This window comes from Delphinus delphis, chromosome 3 (assembly GCF_949987515.2).
Source record: "Delphinus delphis chromosome 3, mDelDel1.2, whole genome shotgun sequence".
In the NCBI taxonomy this organism is placed as follows: domain Eukaryota; kingdom Metazoa; phylum Chordata; class Mammalia; order Artiodactyla; family Delphinidae; genus Delphinus; species Delphinus delphis.
Genome location: NC_082685.1, coordinates 17938050 through 17948324, shown reverse-complemented (window position 1 = coordinate 17948324; position 10275 = coordinate 17938050). Strand labels below are relative to the sequence as shown.

The window sequence follows — 10275 nt, the reverse complement described above, 5'->3', positions numbered from 1 at the left end:
CTCTAGTCACACAGCTCTGCCATTAGGCTGGATAGAAAATGTCAAGATTCAGATTGTTGTTTCTGATAAGTACTCAACAAAATGAATCTTTAATGACTTGAACTGCAGGATTAGGGATCCCAAGAATGCAGTCATTTTTAGTAAAGTACTATCAGTAAAGTACAATCCTGACCAGACTGCATTTTATTATAAAAACAAAGGAAAGAAGATATAATAAGGACTATGCACCTATATTCCACTTACAGTGCTTGAGTTCTGGAAGGACCTGTATAATGGAGGAAGAATTCAAATACGGGCTTCCCTGGTGGCGCAGTGGTTGAGAGTCCGCTTGCCGATGCACGGGACACGGGTTCGTGCCCCGGTCCGGGAAGATCCCACATGCCGCGGAGCGGCTGGGCCCGTGAGCCATGGCCGCTGAGCCTGAGCATCCGGAGCCTGTGCTCCGCAACGGGAGAGGCCACAACAGTGAGAGGCCCGTGTACCGCAAAAAAAAAAAAAAAAAAAAAGAATTCAAATATGAAATCATGCCATCACATGTCAAATTTCACTATGACTTTCCTAAAAAATGTTTCTCCCCAATATATATTAATCACAAAGAAACATAATCTGTGAATGTACAGTTTAGAAAATAAAAACATAGAAACTAATGACATTATTACGACCAAGACGTTTGGTAAACAGCGAATTATGAGTTTGGGATCATTAGAAAAAGCCTTTATAAACAACCCTCTGGACTTCAAAAAAGTCTCTTCAGGAGTGGAAGGATGTGCTCTCAATCCCTCTTGTGAGAGCACCGGAATCACAACTGGCTGCTTGACAATCATCAACAGTGGGACACTGGAGCTCACCAGGGAAGATGCCTCACATCCAGAGACAGAGGAGAGACCGCAGTGTGATGGTGGGAGGGGTGCAATCACAGTAGGGTCGAGTCCCATAACTGCTGGGTGGGTGACTCACAGATTGCAGAACACTTGTACCACAGAAGTCCACGAAATAGAATGAAGTTTCTGAGCCCCACGTCAGGCTTCCCAACCTGGGGGTCCAGCAATGGGAGAAGGAATTCCTAGAGAATCAGACTTTGAAGGCTGCTGGGATTTGATTGCAGGACTTCGACAGGACTGGAGGAGGCAGGGACTCCATTCCTGGAGGGCACACACAGAGTCGTGTGTGCATCGGGACCCAGGAGGGGGAGCAGGGACACCAGGGGAGACTGAGTCAGGCCTGCCTGCTGGTGTTGGGGGGGTCTCCTGCAAAGACAGGGGGCAGGCGGCTGTGGCTTACCATGGAGATGGGGACAATGGCAGCGGGAGTTCTGGGAAGTGCAACATGGCATGAGCCTTCAAAGAGACTGTCATTGGCCCCACAAAGGAGCCCGAATGGGCTCCAGTGTTGAGTTGCCTCAGGCCAAACAACCAACAGGGAGGGAACCCAGCCCCACCCATCAGCAGTCAAGTGGATTAAAGTTTTACTGAGCTCTGTCCACCACCAGTCCCTTCCATCAGGAAACTTGCACAAGCCTCTTAGATAGCCTCATCCACCAGAGGGCAGACAGCAGAATCAAGGAGAACTACAATCCTGCAGCCTGTGGAACAAAAACCACATTCACAGAAAGATAGACAAGATGAAAGGCAGAGAGAGGGCTATGTACCAGATGAAGGAACAAGATGAAACCCCAGAAAAACAATTAAATGAAGTGGAGACAGGCAACCTTCCAGAAAAAGAATTCAAAATAATGACAGTGAAGATGATCCAGGACATTGGAAAAAGAATGGAGGCAAAGATTGAGAAGCTGCAAGAAATGTTTAACAAAGACCTAGAAGAATTAAAGAACAAACAAACAGAGATGAACAATACAATGACTGAAATGAAAACTACACTAGAAGGAATCAATAGCAGAATAACTGAGGCAGAAGAACGGATAAGTGACCTGGAAGACAAAATGGTGGAATTCACTGCTGTGGAACAGAATAAAGAAAAAAGAAAGAAAAGAAATGAAGACCGCCTAAGAGACATCTGGGACAACATTAAATGCAACAACATTTGCATTATAGGGGTCCCAGAAGGAGAAGAGAGAGAGATGGGACCAGAGGAAATATTTCAAGAGAATATAGCTGAAAACTTCCCTAACATGGGAAAGGAAATAGCCACCCAAGTCCAGGAAATGCAGCGAGTCCCATAGAAGATAAACCCAAGGAGAAACACACCGAGACACAGAGTAATCAAATTGGCAAAAAATAAGACAAAGAAAAATGATTGAAAGCAGCAAGGGAAAAATGACAAATAACATACAAGGGAACTCCCATAAGGTTAACAGCTGATTTCTCAGCAGAAATTCTACAAGCCAGAAGGGAGTGGCATGATATACTTAAAGTGATGAAAGGGAAGGACCTAAAACCAAGATTACTCTACCCAGAAAGGATCTCATTCAGGTTTGATGGAGAAATCAAAAGCTTTACAGACAAACAAAAGGTAAGAGAAATCAGCATCACCAAAGCAGCTCTACAACAAATGCTAAAGGAATTTCTCTAAGTGGGAAACACAAGAGAAGAAAAGGACCTACAAAAACAAACCCAAAACAATTAAGACAATGGTCATAGGAACATACATATCAATAATTACCTTAAATGTGAATGGATTAAATGATCCAACCAAAAGACACAGGAGTGCTGAATGGATACAAAAACAAGACCCATATATATGCTGTCTACAAGAGACCCACTTCAGACCTAGGGACACATAGACTGTAAGTGAGGGGATAGAAAAAGATATTCCATGCAAATGGAAATCAAAAGAAAGCTGGAGTAGCAATACTCATATCAGATAAAATAGACTTTAAAATAAAGAATGTTACAAGAGACAAGGCAGGACACTACATAATGATCAAGGGATCAATCCAAGAAGAAGATATAACAATTATAAATATATATGCACCCAACATAGGAGCACCTCAATACATAAAGATACTACTAACAGCCATAAAAGAGGAAATCGACAGTAACATAATAATAGTGAGGGACTTTAACACCTCACTGACACCAATGGACAGATCACCCAAAGTGAAAATAAATAAGGAAACATAAGCTTTAAATGACACAATAGACCAGATAGATTTAATTGATATTTATAGGACATTCCATCCAAAAACAGCAAATTACACTTTCTTCTCAAGTGTGCATGGAACATTCTCCAGGATAGATCACATCTTGGGTAACAAATCAAGTCTCAGTAAATTTATAAAATTTAAATCATATCAAGTATCTTTTCTGACCACAAAGCTATGAGATTAGAAATCAGTTACAGGGAACAAAACATAAAAAACAGGGCTTCCCTGGTGGCGCAGCAGTTGAGAGTCCGCCTGCCGATGCAGGGGACACGGGTTCCTGCCCCGGTCCGGGAAGATCCCACATGCCACAGAGCAGCTGGGCCCGTGAGCCATGGCCGCTGAGCCTGCGCGTCCGGAGCCTGTGCTCCGCAACGGGAGTAGGCCATAACAGTAAGAGGCCCGTGTACCGCAAGAAACAAAATCAACAACAACAACAAAAAAAAACATAAAAAACACAAACAAATGGAGGCTAAATAATACGTTATCAAATAACCAAGAGATCACTGAAGAAATCAAAGAATAAATAAAAAAATACATAGAGAGAAACGACAATGAAAACACGATGATCCAAAACCTACGGGATACAGCAAAAGCAGTTCTAAGAGGGAAGTTTATAGCTATACAAGCCTACCTCAAGAAACAAGAAAAATCACAAATAAACAATCTAACCTTACACCTAAAGGAGGTAGAGAAAGAGGAACAAACAAAACCCAAACTTAGTAGAAGGAAAGAAATCATAAAGATCAGAGCAGAAATAAATGAAATAGAAACAAAGAAAACAATAGCAAAGATCAATAAAACTAAAAGCTGGTTCTTTGAAGAGATTAACAAAATTGATAAACCATTAGCCAGACTCATCATGAAAAAGAGGGAGAGGACTCAAATCAATAAAATTAAAAAAAAGGAGAAGTTACAGCAGACACCGAAGAAATACAAAGCATCCTAAGAGACTGTTACAAGCAACTCTATGCCAATAGAATGGACAACCTGGAAGAAATGGATAAATTCTTAGAAATGTATAACCTTCCAAGACTGAACCAGGAAGAAATAGAAAATATAAACAGACCAATCACAAGTTATGAAATTGAAACTGTGATTAAATATCTTCCAACAGGGCTTCCCTGGTGGCAGAGTGCTTGAGAGTCCGCCTGTCGATGCAGAGGACATGGGTTCATGCCCCGGTCCAGGAGGGTCCCCCATGCCATGGAGTGGCTAGGCCCATGAGCCATGGCTGCTGAGCCTGTGCAACTGGAGCCTGTGCTCCGCAACGGGAGAGGCCCCAACAGTGAGAGGCCCGCGTACCGCAAAAAAAAAAAAAAAAAAAAAAAAATCTTCCAACAAACAAAAGTCCAGGACCAGATGGCTTCACAGGTGAATTCTATCAATCATTTAGAGAAGAGCTAACACCCATCCTTCTCAAACTCTTCCAAAAAATTGCAGAGGAAGGAACACTCCCAAACTCATTCTATGAGGCTGTCATCACCCTGATACCAAAACCAGACAAAGATACTACCAAAAAAGAAAATTACAGACCCATATCACTGATGAATATAGATGCAAAAATCCTCAGCAAAATACTAGCAAACAGAATCCAACAACACATTAAAGGATCATACACCATGGTCAAGTGGGATTTATGCCAGGGATGCAAGGATTCTTCAATACATGCAAATCAATCAGTGTGATACACCATATTAACAAATTGAAGAAGAAAAACCATATGATCATCTCAATAGATACAGGAAAAGCTTTTGACAAAATTCAACACCCATTCATGATAAAAACTCTCCAGAAAGTAGGCAGAGAGGGAGCCTACCTCAACATAATAAAGGCCATATACAACAAACCCACAGCAAACATCATTCTCAATGGTGAAAAACTGAAAGCATTTCCTCTAGGATCAGGAACAAGACAAGGATATCCACTCTCACCACTATTATTCAACATAGTTTTGGAAGTCCTAGCCATGGCAGTCAGAGAAGAAAAAGAAATCCAAATTGGAAAATAAGTAAAACTTTCACTGTTTGCAGATGACATGATACTATACGTAAAGAATCCTAAAGATGCCACCAGAAAACTACTAGAGCTAATCAGTGAATTTGGTAAAGTTGCAGGATACAAAATTAATACACAGAAATCCCTGTCATTCCTATACACTAATGATGAAAAATCTGAAAGAGAAATTAAGGAAACACTCCCATTTACCATTGCAACAAAAAGAATAAAATACCTAGGAGTAAACCCACCTAGGGAGACAAAAGACCTGTATGCAGAAAACTATAAGACACTGATGAAAAAAATTAAAGATGATACCAGCAGATGGAGAGATATACCATGTTCTTTGATTGGAAGAATCAATATTGTGAAAATGGCTATATTACCCAAAGCAATGTACAGATTCAATGCAATCCCTATCAAATTACCAACGGCATTTTTTCTTACAGAACTATTACAAAAAATCTTAAAATTTGTATGGAGACACAAAAGACCCCAAATAGCCAAAGCAGTCTTGAGGGAAAAAAACGGAGCTGGAGGAATCAGGCTCCCTGACTTCAGACTATCCTACAAAGCTACGGTAATTAAGACAATATGGTACTGGCACAAAAACAGAAACATAGATCAATGGAACAAGATAGAAAGCCCAGAGATAAACCCATGCACCTATGGTCAACTAATCTATGACAAAAGAGTCAAGGATATAAAATGGAGAAAAGACAGTCTCCTCAATAAGTGGTGCTGGGAAAACTGGACAGCTACATGTAAAAGAATGAAATTAGAACACTCCCTAACACCATATACAAAAATAAACTCAAAATGGATTATAGACCTAATTGTAAGACTGGACACTACAAAATTCTTACAGGAAAAGATAGGAAGAACACTCTTTCACATAAATCCCAGCAAGATCTTTTTTGATCCTCCTCCTAGAGTAACAAAAATAAACAAATGGGACCAAATGAAACTTCAAAGCTTTTACAGAGCAAAGGAAACCATAAACGAGATGAAAAGGCAACCCTCAGAATGGGAGAAAATATTTGCAAATGAATCAATGGACAAAGCATTAACCTCCAAAATATATAAACAGCTCATGAAGCTCAATATTAAGAAAACAAACAACCCAATCCAAAAATGGGCAGAAGCCCAAAATAGACATTTCTCCAAACAAGACATACAGATGGCCAAGAAGCATGTGAAAAGCTGCTCAACATCACTAATTATTAGAGAAATGCAAATCAAAACTACAATGAGGTATCACCTCACACCAGTTAGAATGGGCATCATCAGAAAATCTACAAACAACAAATGTTGGAGAGGGTGTGGAGAAAAGGGAACCCTCTTGCACTGTTGGTGGGAATTTAAATTGATACAGCCACTATGGAGAACAGTATGGAGGTTCCTTAAAAAGCTAAAAATAGAATTACCATATTTTTCAGCAATCCCACTACTGGGAATATACCCAGAGAAAACCATAATTCAAAAAGACACATTCACCCCAATGTTCATTGCAGCACTATTTACAAGTGCCAGGTCATGGAAGCAACCTAAATGCCCATCAACAGACGAATGGATAAAGAAGTTGTGGTACTTATATACAATGGAATATTACTCAGCCATAAAAAGGAACAAAATTGGGTCACTTGTTGAGAAGTGGTTGAATCTAGAGACTGTCATACAGAGTGAAATAAGTCAGAAAGAGAAAAACAAATATTGTATATTAGCGCATGCATGTGGAACCTAGAAAAATGGTACAGATGAACTGGTTTGCAGGGCAGAAATTGAGACACAGATGTAGGGAACAAACGTATGGACACTAAGTGGGGAAATCCACGGTGGAGTGGGGTTGGTGGGGTGATGAATTGGACGATTGGGATTGACATGTATACACTGATGTGTATAAAATTGATGACTAATAAGAACCTGCTGTATAAAAAAAATTAAATAAAATTCAAAAATTAAAAAAATATATTAGGACACACAAACTAGCAATACATAAAAATGGTAATAATATATGATAACCATGTTGGGCTTTTCCAGAATACAGATAATTTTAACTCTAAAAATAATGTGATTCACCACATTAACAGATTAAAGAAGAAAATACACACACACACACACACACACACACACACACACAAAATCTCTTCAGGTAGTAGATCTGTCCCAATGTCATGGTAACTAGAACAAGAGCTTCAAAGAAGGACCAAAGGACCACTCTGCTGTTTGTTCTGCCATTGATTGCTCTGTGTATTCTCTCCCAAACTTCCATGTATTCCTGTTCATGCTTTATAGCTGTCATCGCCACTGTGAGCTCATTAATCGTTTCTTCTAGCTTGTTCTGGTGAGCTTCTGTTTCCATGTTTTGTCCTTTGGGCGCCTCCTCAATATCAATGGTGAACATCACTATTTTTGGAGTCATGGTGGACATCCTATTGCTGAAACAAAACTTACATGTTCCATCCATGTGAGCAGCAAATGTGTATTTCCCACTGGACTCCCAGTCTTCCTTATAAATTCCTTTATTATCAGGCCCTGTAATCTCCACATCAATGCCCAGGAAGATGCCCTCGGCCACCTCGAAGTTGAGGCCCATCTTGGTGCCCGAGGTGACCCACTCGAAGAAGCACTCCTCTGCATGCACGTCAATGCTGACGAAGTAGTCCAAGGCCATGGCCAGGATGGCAGCCAGGAGCACCAGCAGCTCAGCGAGTGTCACCATGGTGGGGCTGGGGCCAAAACCAGGACCGGGACTGTGGCCTCCAGAGCCGCCATCGCTGCCACCACCACCTCAGCCCATAAGTTTGTTTTCTACATCTGTGACTCTATTTCTGTTTGTAAATAAGTTCATTTTGTACCTTTTTTTTTTTTTTAGATTCCACATATAGGCGATATCATATGATATTTGTCTTTCTCTGACTGACTTACTTCACTCAGTATGACAATCTCTAGGTCCATCCATGTTGCTGCAAATGGCATTACTTCATTCTTTTTTTTTATGGCTTAGTAATATATCACATTTTCTTTATCCATTCATCTGTCGATGGATATTTAGGTTGCTTCCATGTCTTGGCTATTGTAAATACTACTGCAATGAACATTGGGGTGCACGTATCTTATTTTATATTTTTAAAATTAATTTTCATTGGAGTATAGTTGCTTTAGCATGTATCTTTTCAAAGTAGCATGTATACTTTTCAAAGTATATTCTCCAGATATATGCCCAGCAGTGGGATTGCTGAATCATATGGTAGCTCTATTTTTAGTTTTTTAAGGAACCTCCATACTGTTCTCCATAATGGTTGTATCAATTTACATTACAACCAACAACGTAGGAGGGTTCCCTTTTCTCCACACCCTCTTCAGCACTTACTGTCTGTAGATTTTTTGATGATGGCTATCCTCACCACTGTGAGGTGATACCTCTTTGTAGTTTTGATTTGCATTTCTCTAATAATTAGTGATGTTGAGCATCTTTTCATGTGCTTTTTGACCATCTGTATGTCTTCTTTGGAGAAATGTCCATCTAGATCATCGCCCTTTTTTTTTTTTTTTGGCGGTATGCAGGCCTCTCACTGTTGTAGCCTCTCCCCTTGCGGAGCACAGGCTCGGACGTGCAAGCTCAGCGGCCATGGCTCACGGGCCTAGCCACTCCGCAGCATGTGGGATCTTCCCAGACTGGGGCATGAACCTGTGTCCCCTGCATCGACAGGCAGACTCTCAACTACTGCGCCACCAGGGAAGCCCTGCCCATTTTTTGATTGGGTCATTTTTTTTAATATATTGAGCTGCATGAGGTGCTTTGTATATTTTGGAGATTAATTCCCTTGTCTGTCACTTCATTAGCAAATGTTTTCTCCCATTCTATGGGTTGTTTTTTCTTTTTGTTTATGGGTTCCTTTGCTGTGCAAAAGCTTTTAAGTTTCATTAGGTCCCATTTATTTATTTTTGTTTTTATTTTCCATACTGTAGGAGGTGGATCAAAAAAGATATTCCTGCAATTTATGTCAGAGAATGTTCTGCCTATGTTTTCCCCTAAGAGTTTTATAGTATCTGGCCTTACATTTAGGTCTTTAATACATTTTGAGTTTATTTTTGTGTATGGTGTTAGGGAGTGTTCTAATTTTATTCTTTTACGTGTAGCTGTTCAGTTTTCCTAGCACTACTTATTGAAGAGGCTGTCTTTTCTCCATTGTATATTCTTGCCTCCTTTGTCATAGATTAGTTGACCATAGGTGCATGGGTTTATCTCTGGAGTTTCTATAGTGTTCCATTAATCAATATTTCTGTTTTTGTGTCAGTAACAAATTTTTTGATTACTGTAGATTTGTAGTATAGTCTGAAGTCAGGGAGTCTGATTCCTTCAGCTCCGTTTTTCTTTCTCAGGTTTGCATGGGTTATTCGGGGTCTTTTGTGTTTCCATACAAATTGTAAAATTTTTGTTCTAATTCTGTTGAAAAAGTCATTGGTAATTTGATAGAGATTGCGTTGAATCTGTAGAGTGCTTTGGATAGGATAGTTATTTTGACAATATTGATTCTTCCCATCCAAGAACATGGTGTATCTCTCCATCTATTTGTGTCATCTTTCATTTCTTTTATCAGCATCTCAGCCTTAAGAGTACAGGTTTTTTGCCTCCTTAGGTAGGTTTATTCCTAGCTATTTTATTATTTTTGATGCGATGGTACATGGGATTGTTTCCTTAATTTATATTTCTGATATTTTGTTGTTAGTGTATAGAAATGCAGCAGATTTCTGTGTATTAATTTTGTATCCTGCAACATTACCAAATTCATTGATGAGCTCTAGTAGTTTTCTGGTAGTGTCTGTAGGACTTTCTATGTAGAGCATCATGTCATTTGCAAACAGTGATAGTTTTACTTCTTCTTTTCCAATTTGGACTCCTTTTATTTCTTTTTCTTTTCTGATTGCTGTGGCTAGAACCTCCAAAATTAAGTTGAATAAAAGTGGTGAGAGTGGACATCTTTGTCTTATTCCTGATCTTAGAGGAAATGCTTTCAGTTTTTCACCACTGAGAATGATGTGAGCTGTGAGTTTGTTGTATATGGCCTTTATTATGTTGAGGTATATTCCCTCTGTGCCAGCTCTCTGGATAGTTTTTATCATAAATGGGTTTTGAATTTTGTCAAAAGCTTTTTCTGAAGCTATTGAGATGA

General features: G+C 39.7%; 1 pseudogene; it reads right to left on the bottom strand.

The window, feature by feature from the left end:
• Window positions 1-702: 702 nt before the first annotated feature.
• Window positions 703-7820, bottom strand: LOC132422351 (transmembrane emp24 domain-containing protein 2 pseudogene; annotated as a pseudogene).
• Window positions 7821-10275: the final 2455 nt, after the last annotated feature.